Source organism: Nesoenas mayeri (genome assembly GCF_963082525.1).
Source record: "Nesoenas mayeri genome assembly, chromosome: Z".
In the NCBI taxonomy this organism is placed as follows: domain Eukaryota; kingdom Metazoa; phylum Chordata; class Aves; order Columbiformes; family Columbidae; genus Nesoenas; species Nesoenas mayeri.
This window is the reverse complement of record NC_137542.1, coordinates 20007417-20022082: the sequence shown is the minus strand read 5'-3', so window position 1 is coordinate 20022082 and position 14666 is coordinate 20007417.

The following is a 14666-nucleotide window of genomic DNA, read 5'->3' as shown; positions in this document are numbered from 1 at the left end:
CTTGTGGCCAGGAAGGCCAATGGCATCCTGGGGTGTATTAGAAGGGGTGTGGTCAGTAGGTCGAGAGAGTTTCTTCTCCCCCTCTACTCTGCGCTGTGAGATGGCATCTGGAATATTGTGTCCAGTTCTGGGCCGCTCAGTTCAAGAAGGACAGGGAACTGCTTGAGAGAGTCCAGTCTAGAGCCACAAAGATGATGAGGGGAGTGGAGCATCTTCCTTATGATGAAAGGCTGAGGGATCTGGGTCTCTTTAGCTTGCAGAAGAGGAGACTGAGGGGATGACCTTACTAATGTTTATAAATATGTAAAGGTCTGTGTCAGGAGGATGGAGCCAGGCTCTTCTCAGTGACAACCAATGATAGGACAAGGGGCCGTGGGTACAAACTGGAACACAAGTGGTTCTACTTAAATATGAGAGGAAACATCTTCACAGTGAGGGTGACAGAACACTGTAACAGGCTGCCCAGGGAGGATGTGGAGTCTCCTACTCTGGAGACATTCAAAACCCATCTGGATGCCTTCCTATGTAACCTCATCAACAGGTGTTCCTGTTCTGGTGGGTGGATTGGACTAGATGATCTTTTGTGGTCCCTTCCAATCCCTACCATTCTGTGATTCTGTGATTTGTGATATACCAACATCAGCAATTATAGAAGGTCAGAGCACAGGAAGTATTCCATATGACAAGAAGACATGAATAAGTTTTAGCATAACACTACCCTAGATCAGGGTCCTTATATACTCTTTCAAATTTTGTGTGGATGAGAACCATGTCAAGCCTGTATGATCCCCTTATTGCTAAGATTAATATTGTGATTTTTTAGGAAGTCTAGGTAATGTTTATATTCACAAATGAGTAATCACTTTTATTCTAATCGTAAGTGTAAATTGCTCCTTTGTTTTCCATGGGCATTTGCTTTCCTGCAAGGAGAAGGCCTTAAGCTGAAATGTAAAATCATAACGAAAACCAGAGATAAGACTCAACAGTGATACCATCTTGTTGATTTTGAGCCTGAAACAGAATAACTTGAGTCATATACAATGAACTGAGTGCACAATCATTTCTCTACAGAGGCCAAGACATAACCTAGATTTTAAAATTACTAACAGAAAACAAAATTCTTTGTGTATCAGAAATAAAATATTACTGCTACTGCCATTAGGGGAAGCAATACTGGTTTTCAGTGATAGGGATGTGTGTGTTTTCTGAAACTGTGTGTAAGTAATAAGAAAGTAGCAGAAAATAGATGGATGGCACAGGTAATGACAGAAAAAGATATTTTTAAAGGCATCTTAAGTTGAGTCCACACTTTTCCCTGTGGTCCATAATTCAGTTTCAGCCAGCTTTCCCAACAGCAATGCCAGACATGAGGTGGTTCTGAGTGGCATCATGAGAACAACCATCTTGACATGGTGAAATTGCTGCTGTTTTGATCGTTCTTCTTAGATTCACTGAAAGGCTAATACCTCTGAGTCTGAAAGTCAAGCTGTGCAGCACAAGGGATCTGGAGGTCTGCATTTTTCTGATCCCTCCTCACAAGTGGTGAAACCAAGGAACATGAGATCAATACAGCACAGTGCATCAAAATTCTTGTTAATTATCTCTGAATTAATGCAAGACATATGTCAACCAATTGTCCTTCATTCCCCTGCTTCAGAGACTCCAACAAAAAATTCCTGAACTTTCACAGCAGCAACCTGAATGTCCCTTCTCCTGTCAGTCAGTCACTCAAACATCTACTGAAATCCATCTTGAGACTGTGTTGGTTCTTCCCTTCACTATTTGATTGGCTGTTCCAGGACTTCACACATCCGACAGTTAAAAAGAAAAACGCAAGTACTAAACCAAACAGCTACTATTTTTTTTTTTCCTTTGTTCTAATTTGATCCGTTAATCTCTGCTTCATTTTATGTCAGGGTTATAACTTATGAAATAGATTTTCCTACCTGGCGTTGATCCCCTGGATGCTTTTATAATGGGTACATTTATTCAGTGTATTTATAATGGATTTATTTAGACTCTCAGACCTTATTTTACTAAGTTTAACAAGCTAGTACCTTTTAGTCTATACTGAAGAGAAAGGGTCTCCATTTCCCTAGTTGTCTGAGAGATTTCTTCACACCTGCATCTATTTACTTCTTCACAGGACATATCTGTGTCCTAATGGACATTAAATATTGGCAGAAAATTGCAGCTTGAGGGAAATGCTGTTTTTTTCTGAGATATGTCATCTCTCTTGGATAACTAATCCTAATCAAATAAAAGGGCATCTTTGAGCTACCTTGCAGTAAAATACTCTGAAGCATGTTTAGAGATGGAGTGTGGGGATAAAGATTCATAGGAAGAAGTGACACATTCAGTTGCCAAATGGTGGATTTTAGTAGTAAATCTTTTTTTCAGTAGAAATTGCCTGGTGCCCCATAGGAGCATTTTATACATTTTTTTTTGTTGTATTCAGAGTTGCATAGCACTCCAACTGGAGTCTCTGCAAGGCATTCTCTACGTTTTTAATAAATGAAAATATTTCACTTGAATCTTGCTAGCAACTCATTAGCCTTTTCATGTTTACAATACTTCAGAATACACTCTGTTTATTATCAAACATAAATTCCTGCCCAGTTCTTCAATTAATGAGGTGCCAGTCTTTTTTTCCCCCCAAAATAGAAGACCTTAAATAGAGTGAATATGTCCTCTTCTCATGTTACTAGATTTCCTATTATAGGGCTGACAACCCTGCTTTCCTACATCAAACAGGCCATATTTAATGGTTATAAAGAAATATTTAGTGATGTGCTGCTCTTGAATCACAGATAGATTGCTTCAGTTAGCATTTTATTTCACACAAAACTGGGACAAATTGTTATGAGAATAAAAAAGAATAGTTCTCTCCATGAACAAATAGTGATATCAGCATTAAAATATATTATTAAGCAGTCTAATAATAATAAGTTTGATTGCTGAGAAGAAGTCAGGTGAACTAATGTCTGTGATTACAGCAGGATGAAAAAAAATAGTCCAATAGAAGCATCCAACCAAGGGAAACAATAAGCTGAAACTTTAAACATGTTATTAAGATACACAGTGCTAACAGTGAGAGAACAGGACTCACAACATTAATTGCTGGTGTCTAGACCATAATTTGTTTTTTAGTCCCCACAAGTTTAATCCATCCAAAAAAGAAAACAGCATATTAATGATGGGTCTGATAAAACTGGCATGGAACCAGTCCCAAACACATTTAGATTCACAGCTTCAGCTAATTTTCTGTCTTGTAAACATGAAGGTAACGTGTCAGCTTAGTTCAGAGCCACTGGAACCTGTGGATTCTGTCTTGCAATTATGCAGTCAGTACTGATACAGTCCTTAAATGGAATAAATGTTCAACTGGTATCTATTTAAGGTATTTCCAGATCTACTATGGTAGAAGTATATTCTATATATTCTGTAATATAATCTGTATATTTGTTGTAATAAAAGTTACACATTTATACAGGAGGGAAAATCAGAGCAATTCTTATCCCACCAGGAAGTCAGTTTTGCACAAATGGAAAGAGTTCACATTGAACTTAAATGTGCATAAGAAGCAGAATCTCTCCCTCGACTGCATGATCATATATTCAGAACTCAGTAATGAAAGCTAAAATGGCTGAATAAATGGGTTCTTGGTGCCTTTATGCAAATTTAGACATAAGGAGGTTTTAATTATGTAAATGGTCATGCAATACAGGCAATATACTATAATGAGCTCATCCATAACACAGGAAAGGGCACAACTCACCATTGGCTTTCATTGTTTTGCACTTGTTCCTGTTTAAATTGATGTAATTTTTTTTCCAGCCAATTTTTAACATCATCTATCACAAGTCATACCTTTTTATTAAATCAAACTGCAGTATTTTCTTTCTTAATTTCCAATTGATAGAACAATCTCCTATGAATTTCAAGGGAAGAGGCAGCTAACATTCCTTATGTACAATCATGGTACTGTTTACAGAGTGTTCTTCAATACTGGATTTCCATCCAGCTGAAGACAGAGGAAATAAAATGCTGTACAATTTGACTTCTACAAAATTTTACTACATTATTTTAAAATAATAATGAGAATTAGAATCTTATTATTATATTAATAATCAAAGAAATGTTCTTATCAGTTAATTCTAAGATAATCAAATTAATTCAAATTATGGAAAATAGCAATGTAAGAATAAGTCCAAATGATTAAGTTTCATAGTTCCAATTTCTTTTATATAAAATAAAATTTATACTGTTTGTGTTTGTAAAGGTAGTTCACTTAGAAACCTTCTCATAGTTACACTAAAGCATTCATGCAATTTAAGCACACTTCTGCAAATCTTTTTGTCTGGACTGGAAAGATAGTCTTCCTTGGATTTCCCAATATTTTATTTATTTATTTATTAAAATTATTTTACAATGCCAAAAACAAGTTGTCTGCTCTGCTCCAGTAGAAATCAAATAAAAAGGTGTCTAAGTGGGACATAGCCAACCTTATAAAGAAAAAGAAATTCCCACATTTAACTCTTGCAGTTCCAGGAACATATTTTATAAAACCAGAGAAACTATGTGAAGACTTTTTCCTCTTTGGTAACTATGAGGTAGCTCAGTGCTGTAATGGAGGGAGCCTAATAAATTCTCTAATAGAAATTAGCAATTACGTCTATTTACTTGGTTAATGAAGTTCTTGACATGAAAATACTAAGTAAATAATATGAAGTGATATGACTGATTTGACTGATTTTATTTTCTGTAATACTATATGACCAGTTTATGTCCCAGTGAATTATCTTCTGACAACTCCTAACTTTTTCCAAAAAGTGCACATTTTTTCCAGCCAAAAAGAGTATATGACTCATCAAGGTTGATAAAGTCATGTCCATTTCCTTTGTGCTGTCCAAAGGTGTAATATGCTTTTAACTGTAATTCTTCTAAATACAGTTCCAGAGTATACCTCTTCCAATAACAGTTTCATTTAATGGTCTTCCATTAAATTATAAGATAAAAATAATTTAATCTACAGAAAATAAGAGCAACATTACGTTGTTGTTTATTCCATTAATATCTGTTGCTTGTTAAAGATCCACTGCTGTCTTAAATAATACAGTTTTCTACTGTATATTCTGACTATAGTATGGCAACAAATAATGATTTAGATTAATAGGGAATTTGGATGGTTTCCTTAATTCCAGTTTCTCAGTGGTTTACTTCATGTACGGAACATAAGTTTAAGCATGTGGCAGAGTTTTGTGTGGAGTTGTTATCACTCATTTTAACATTAAATATTCTTCCTGTTTTCATTGCAAACTTGGTCCCAGTTAGTGTTGGCAGAGGGAAGTTTGCATTAAAAGTCCATAGGGTTCAGAAAGCTGGCTATTAACTCAAGAAATTGTCAGAGAAGTTTAGTCTTGATCAGTAAGCTACTGAATATTTTTCATCATTTATCTTGTCTTCTCAAGATAGATAACTAAGAACACTAAAAGAATCATATTTTTATGATTACATTTACTTTTAAAATATTAATTTGCTCTAGCACAGTTAGAATTTTTGTAAATAGAATTAGCAGAATAATTTGCTCAATGAAAAGGTCCCTGTTAAAATCACTGTCCTTGTTTACTAATTCATGTACAGACCAGACTTCCTATAATGTTCCTATGATTTTTATTTTTTTCTTGACAAAACTTGGGCACTTAAGCCTAACTCTGAATCTCAACCAGACAAGATAGGGCTCTTCTCATTCTATCCTTTGCATAAGACTTCGTGCTAGGCTACAGGAAATAAAAAGTGTGCTATAAACCTGTCAATTTTTATAATATCCATGTCTTTCATGAAGATTCAATATTTTAAGTGACCTCATTACTGCAACAGAAGTACAAGCAGTTTCACGTGTAGCAGGGAAATAGAAACACACTTACTTACAGAATCAAAGTTCCCTGAGTTTTTGACAATGCTCCTTAAAGAAGCTTGAGCCATGCTTTAGGAAGACTGGATATTTTTCTCATGAAGGATCCCAAAACAATTGACACTGACATTATTTACTTTTTTTTTTTTTTTTTTTAAAGTATGTAATTACACAATGAGATTTCAACAGATAAATATAGCTGGTTATAGATTAGATTTTAGATACTTTTAGTAAGACATCTGTATTGGAAATATCAATACCTTTGTAGGACATATTGCTTGCCTTATCCACTACAGAATTCAGACTTTGAGCATTCTCTCACCATAGGATTTTTTTTTCCATAAGGCTGTTCAAAGGCTGTTGCACTTTAGACATCTCAGTGTCCTTTGATCTCCATAATCATCTTCTTCTTACATAATATGTACTTTACTATAATAAGTAAATTGCAGGCTCTCAAGATCAGCCACAGAGAAGAAATAAGTACTGCTGGAATTAACAGAGGGCCTTGCGGAATAAACATCAAGTTGGCCCACTGTCGTCATGACACTCAGTTTCAGTTTACTTCACTGGCATAAACATTGTTCAAAATTTCCTCAGTAATGTTGTTTAATTTGGCTTAAAAATAAAATGTTATTTGTAAATATGTTTTCCTTCAATATTATACCGCAGACTGTCTTTCACCATGGTTCTTACTCTATTAAAAACATGTTGTCCTATATTGCCCTGCAGACTATTTAATAATCAGACTTCTGTGAAAGGCTATAAATGTTTCTAAGCAACTACAACCCACTTTAAATATGCTAGTCCATGAGCTCTAGACACCATCTTCCAGCGTTTGTCTCTATCGTTTCTTTCTGACTTGAAACATAGACAGGGAGAGAGAGAGAGGAAATTTTAAAATAATGCCTTGTACTAATCAAGTTTGATGCTATTAGGTATTACCTCTTGCAGATAAACACAGCCCTTGGACAGCCCCTGTCCAAGAGTACCGTGATGTGTGTGCTTATTGGTCCCTTATTAACATAAGGGAAAACAGAAAGCACAGAAACTTATCTAGCTATTGCCAATATGGAAAATAAAAATAGAAAGCAAGAGAGGTATTGGTGATTGTGGAAAGAATAGCCTCTCCCATTTTGTGCAGTGTTTTTATACTGTGATTTTTAATAGTCCTTTCCACAGAAAAACAAATAAAAACTTTCCCCATAAAATAAAGCCTGTTGTTACATATTTTTCTAAAGAGAAGATTCTAAAGGATGATTTTTCTGTTCAAAGTTAAGTATCAGTTGAATTTTGATCACAGAAGTCTACCTTAGGTGGTTTATTCATGTTAATCCACCATTTTCATTTTCTCTCTCTCATGTCTGTAAGCCACATTTTATTCCTAGAGTCACAACAACCTTTCTTACTTGGTATGATCAGTCTTCCTTCTTATCTGTAACAGTTTCCTCACTGTATTATTGTGTGTAGACATCTTAGTGAGGAATGTCTGAGAAGAAAATACTGACATTTCATTAAGTCTCCTATGGCTTAGAATAGCTGCTTCTGTTGAGGCCTGTATAAAACATAGCTGGTGTTCGCTGTGAATACCCAATACAATTTAACTAAGCAAGGATGAATCTTGCTGAAACTTATTACTTAAGAGCAAGACTTTTCTGGGCTTCTGATATTGCCACTGTGATTTAGTACAAGATTGAGAGTGACTTAATGTATAGAGTTACATCAAAACAGGGAGGGTAGAAAGAGACTAAAGTATGTATCTATTAACTTATTTAACTCACTAGATGTATTTCTATGTGTTATTTTCCAACTGATAGCATATCCTTTAAGCTGTACCATAAAAGCAAGAGTAACACAATAGCTCCCCTGGGGTGCTGAGTAGCTAATTGAAGTTTTGGAAAATGTAAGAGCAGCACAAATATGTAGTGATACTACCCCTGGGCACGTATACATACGATTGCACCTTAGGGATTTTTTAAAGCCAGAGGGACTGTCAGTGTATTTACAGCTTTATGCGATTTTTTTTTCCCACATTTTTTACTTGATTTCCCTTGAGTCTATGGAAAATTTTGAATCCCCAATAACTTTTTGCAAGGAGATTCACATCTTCCCAATAAACTCTGTTTATTCTGAACATTGCACTTCTTGAGTTCAGTTTTTGGATGATAGTTTTTGTACTGGAAAAAAAAAAATAATGACTGTTCCCTGCTTTTAGTTTTATTTATAAATCTCTGTCTGGTCTTTCCTTACTTTATCTCTGCTTCAGATTGAAGAATGCTAGGTATATAGTCATTACTCACACAAAACCAGTCTTCTTATTTTGATCATCCTTTTTGTTCTTCTCCTCATCTTGCCCAGTGTTGCTGTATTTACTTTTGAGATGAACTATCTAACTGAATGAACATTAATCCCCTTTAAATTGTGAGTTCTTGTGATATCAAGACTGTTTTTGTCAGGTAGCATCACTCCACATTTACTACATGCTGCATTAAATCCAGCAATTTATTGTCCATTCACTCAATCATCTTATGATTATTCTGTCTTCTCCTTATTAGTATTCTCCATAAGGAAGTCAGCAGTTTTACTTCTCTAAGTAGCTTAATAACTCCAGAAAAACATCTGATATTATTTTTCACCGGCTTTCTCAGCTTTGCCATGTTTCAAACATAGTGGATTAATGTATGGAACTTAAAGACTTCTGTTGAATACAGAAATAATTTAGCTGTTTCATAATATGATCAACAACTCCAAATTTCTGATACATTATCATACATTATGTAATATATAGAATGTACTGTAAATTGCCAAACTGTCTGTACACATATAAAATAATAACAAATTTTACTGTGATGCTTTACTAGACATAAAGTGTTTTCTCACTAGAGACTGACATACTTCATATCCAAGTCAATGAACACTCTGCCTTACTCATCAAAAAGAGATAGGTCAGGTCATGTGTGCCTAACCATCCTATTACTTTACACAAAGTAGGTAGAAAGAGTATTAAAGGTTTGAGTGGTTTTTTTTTTCCATACAGCTGCAGTCTGTAGAATACTTTCTTACAAGAATCAGTGAACTGCTCTCCAGTCTTACTTTGCCTTTACAGAGGAGTATTGTACGAAGGCTAGTGTGAGATACCACACGAAACAGAAAGGCTAGAAATGCGCAGTACTCTTTGTTGTTACTGTTGTTACACATTCATTGCATTCCCTAAATGTAATTTAATTCATAACACACTTTAGGAATCACATCATAGCACTAAGACTTTCTTTTATTCCACCACTGCAAAATCTGTATTATGATCACACTCCTGCATCTTAGGAGATACAAACAAGGGTTTATTAAATGATCTATTGATCTAAGCATTTTGGTCTGTTTCTTGGGTAGAAGAACCTCTTGGAATTTCAAAAGGAATACACTTTCCAAGTCATACTAAATATTGCTGAGTAGAAGGAAATTTGTGGTTTATAACACAAAGCTCAAATCAAAAGAACCTACTGGACTTTTAGGAAAAAACTACTAACATTGAAAAATCTGTAACAATGAAAACTAAGAAAGCGAGTGCATGTTAAGTCTTACTTTGAATCTTTGCAGATTTCGATGTTTTCCACTGAATATCTCACCTAAGAAAAAAGAAAGGGATGAAATAAAACCTTGTGAGATGCATAATACATTATTCCATAAGAGAATTTAAGTTAAAAATTGTCACAAGCAAGATTCCTTTTCGCTTTCTAATTGTGAATCCAAGTGAAGGGATCATCCTTTGCATTGAGTATTCAATCTCTAACAGCAAAGAGTTCTGTACAATTTAAAAGGGCACATACTTTCTATGGTTTCAGTCTATGTAACAGTAAATCCATATAATACAAATGACAAAAAAATTATGCTTCAAATTATGCTTTTTAAAAACATAAAATCTATCTGTTTTAGTGTGTAGAAATGGATATCCAGTGTTAGAATCTGTGAGAAGAGAAATATTTTTATAGACTTGATGCTTAGAACGTATCCTGTACTGTGCTTGTTTTTTTGCATGCAATCAATAGATATTTTAAATTTCAAATATGACAAACATAAGAATAGGTGTAGAAGAAAGAACCTGATCCAATTCTCAGATAATATGATGTAAAATCTTACAGAGACTCCCTGTATGAGATCTGGAGGCAGCTCTGAAGGGGAGGTTACTCTTAAAAGGTGTTGCATCTTTCTATTAAGCAGATGTATTAATATTTGCTTCCAAGGGATCTTACAATGACAGAAGGTTTATCAGGCTAAAGACACAGAGACAGAATCTCTTCAGTTTAAATTTGTGTTCTTAAATGCAGTTGAAGATTTTAAGATTAGTATGCTTTTGTTTATTTAATTGAAAGATAATTACAGAACTATTCTCCATAATTTTTGTTAGAGAAACAGAGAAGACTTTTGGCTAGTTTTGTAAATAGCACAGACAAGGACTTATGCTGGGTAGAAACCTTTTCCTGCTTATATTTTCACAGTAGAACATTTATGCATCTTCAATTTTCTACCGTAGTCTTTACTCTTTTCCTAGTGAACCTTAAAAGAACATGGGTAGAGAGGAGATCTGTTACTGTAACATTATGCTGTTGGTGGACACAGTTCTGGACCAATCAAATTCTTTGGTTGAACAACTCCTCTACTTCCTTCATATTACACAGAAACAAGCAGACAGTTGCAGTTTTCCTTAGTAAACATCAATATATTTCAAGTTCTAAAAATTAAAATCATGTATGGGAACCTAGTCAGTGAATGTTAAAAGCCTGTGAAGAGAAGCAGAACTGGCACACTGTCATGCAGAAGGCCTCTGATCTTTGTATGTTTATGTCCAACACAGGGCAACCAGGTATTCCTGCCTTCCCTCAGTATTTTCACTCTCCCACTGTACATGAGTGGAGGATGAGTTGGCTTAGGTATATCCCATCCTGCTTGACCTTGGACTGGAACCTTGCCCACTGCTGGGAAACGGCAGATACTTCCTGTGTGTATTATGCTGTCTTCTCCCATGTTCTGCCTACATTGCTGGCCACAGAAGAAGAATGAACAGAAGAGATATTGTGAAAGCCAATTTTCATTCAGTTTTTGGGACTGCAGGAGCGGACACAAAAATGGAAGAAAGGTAATCAAGAGGAGCAAATTCAAGCATCTGTTCTCTGTGCAGCAGATGCCCCAGGGCCCAAGGGTAGACACCACAACCATCAACACATTTTTTGTTCCGTTTTGTTCTTTGTAGCTTCCTTTTTGATGAAAGCTTCTGTGCCAGGCCAAGCTCAACAAAATTTCTTCACTGCTTTTTCATTTTAATCTGGCCCTGGATCTGATTCGTAGATCCTGAAGAGAACCTGATTTTATGTCTCCACAATAATTTTACTGTATTTTTGAAGACATCAAAGGGAGCAATATTCTAAACTGATATTAGAAATTTATTATTTTGCCAGTTCTCTTATACTTTTTCTAATTTATTTATTTATTTATTTGTTTGTTTGTTTGTTTGTTTTAAATGAAATTGCATTAGGAGGTGGATGAGATCCTTAAACAGAGAATATATAAAAGTTACTTTTTACAGAAATATTGCATCAAGTTACTTACCAGAGAAAAAAACTCTCTCAGGAATTGTAAAATTGTAAATTAGTGCAAAAAAGGAAAATTTAAATATTAACACTATATCTGACTAAATATTTTTGTATATTATCCATTCAGTAAACATCTCAGCATAGATCTTTATTTCATTGCAGTTTTGACACTATTGCCACATGATTCTAGATGCTTTAATGAAATGTGTAATTTATAACAGTTCTCATTTAAAGACACAAAGTACTTTCTACTACTCTAGCTGTTCCTTTAATCAGTAAATTCAATAAAAGAGAGAAAAAAGTTGACCTTAAAAAATACCTCCCAGACGCTATCCTAAAGGGAAGATTTTGAAAATCCTTAGATAAATGAGTAATTTTTCACATGCGAATAGTCAAAGTGAAGCTCTACTGACAGGGTAAGAGATGTAAATTATACATGATTTAGCTCTTTCAGTAACCATTCAATATAAGTGACCAACTGAGTGTCAAATATATTGAGCAAAGGAATGTTACTGAGCTCCAAGGCAATTTAGAACATGTATTTCCAAAAAGATAAACATAAATAATACAAGTGTATTTAAAAAATAGCTCAACAGAAAGACATATTTTTAGAAAAGTAAATTAAATATTCTGCCATTGCATAAATAAAATATCTAATGGACAAACAGTGGGTACAGCCTTTATTGTACTTGGAAGCTAAAATGTAATTAAGAGAAATGAAGAATTCTCTCTCTGTTTCCAGAGAATCTTCTGTGCCTCTTGTCAGAATAGTTTCAAAGCATGAATTGAACTATTCTTGGAGACCTCAAACTACTGAAGACTTTTGGTCAGAATTTGCCCTTTGGATGTTTATTTCATACGAAGTTCTTCCAGTAACAATAATGTAATGTGTTCTTTTTACCATTCCTTAGTCTCTGCTCTCTTTCCTCATCTCCTATTTCACTAGTTTTCTCCCTCTCTCTAGTCATGGCAACTACAATTTAAAAAACATTAATTTGCTTTGGAATAGCTCAGTCTTCCTATTACTTTTCTCTCACTCTCAGTGAAATATAGTTTCCTTTCAATCTCTTTATTAAAAAAAAAAATAAACCCAAACAATAGATTCTATCTTCAGCATCATAGATCCTGTCCTCTTTAGTAGGCCTTCTAATCCACTTTGTCTTTCAAGCTTTCAGTGAGAATCTTGTGCAGAAAATCTGACACTCCAAAATTTTCCATTAATCTTTACTATTTTTATAGTTATTATTGGAAAAGCCTGAAGATGCAGTTTCTCGTCAAGTAAGAATTCACTCAAAAGCACTGCACCAAATTGCGCTGTTGTGCTCTAGTACTAGTACTAGCACTAGCTGTATCAGTTACAACTCTACTAAATTAAATGGTTTTGCACCTTTACATGTTAGTCCATTTATTGTCAGTAAAATATTTTCTTTGAGTCAAAATAAGGACTGTAGGACTGTATTTTTGGTTTTCATAATACATACTAATTATGAAGTCAAGCAACTGACTTTTATATATTTCTGCAGAACAGTTTACTTACTGCAAATTCACCACCACACTGAGGGCCAACAAAAGATTAAAGCACTACACACTTAGAACACAGTCTTTCTCAGCAATTATGTTCAGAAATGTTATGAAACATTTATGAACACTGAAGTCTATACACATCAACAAGCCTGCTAAAATTGAAAGAGCTCCTTACTCATGCAAAAATTAGAAGATACTTAAGTGTTTGCAGGAACAAGTTTTAATTTTGCTCCATGGGTATCGGACACGTCAGCTGCACAAGGATGAACTTCAGTCAATACAATGATTAACAACAGCAATGCACACTGTGGGAAACTGTATCCACTCCAGGAAAATTTGTTTAATTCATGTTAGCTGCCGTTTGATCAGTGACATGCAAAACCTTAAATCTCTAGGGCTATATTTCATAATAGAACAATGTCTGTAAGTACTTTAAAGTAATCAGTTCTTTTCCTGACTTGTCTAGAACATGGCTAGACTTTTCCACTTAATGAAAGGTTACTGTTTTGGTTCATTTCCCCCCAAAATGTATTTCCTATGTTTCCCATTTAAAAATCTGTTTCTAGTAAATTAAAAGATTTATATACTTCTGCATCTTCTTATTTGGTGTTCTTTGGTCTGACTGATTTCGAGTGATGATCATCCCCAAATCCAGCTATAATCAAGAGAAATCTCAAAACTGTTTTTTACTACCTTCTCCTAATTTGGGAAATGATTAGTAACTGCAGACACATACATAAATAAATCTCTGTACCCTAATTTAATATTATACTTTAACGACAACATATTCATGATATCAGTATTTTAATCTTTCATCTGTCTTTTGCAAATTCAGCAATTGTTTTTTTAAAATCTGAATTACAATATCCGGCATTTTTCTGTTGTGGTAGAGGTGTCACAGTGTTGGCTCCAAAATTTATTGAATGAAGTGGATAAATTTCCCTGGGACTCAAGAGGGTGTTTGATTCAGGCCTTTAATTAACACCAGAAATTAACTCTAAAACAGTTTTCTATTTCACAGCCATTCCAGAAATCTCTTTCCAAATAGTAGTTTTCTGATTGTTCTGTTTATTAAAGCCTAATCCTGTTGTACCTATTTTCACAAAGTGATAAACTAAACAGTCATCCAATATAATTTATTCTTAATGTTTTACTCAAAGATAAACTAATCAGAATATCACTTAATAAACTAACCAGCATCTCACTTATTTCTGTAACTTGTGCTAGAGCACCTCTGCCATTTTGTAGCACTTGCAAATTTATGTATTTCTTTTGATAAGCTAACATTTAATTGGGTCTTAACCTGCCTTTATATCCAGAGAAGAGATTACATTATATCCTTTGCTTGATTCTTGTTAATAAGCAGATATGCAAAACTTGTGATTCTTGTATTCTGTAGCTAAACTAGATGTGAAATGCATACATAAATAAGAGGGAGTAGCAGGTCATACAGTGATAAGATATATTTAAACTCTGACTTCTGTTTCTCCACAAGGAATTCCCGAGGTCAGATTTCACAATATATTGACTGATTCTCCTGATTATCTATGTATATCTGAGAATATATTTATATATGTGCATAATTGTATGGGTTGTTATACAAGATACACTTGTTATTTAATCTGAGAAATTTTACTTGATCTGGT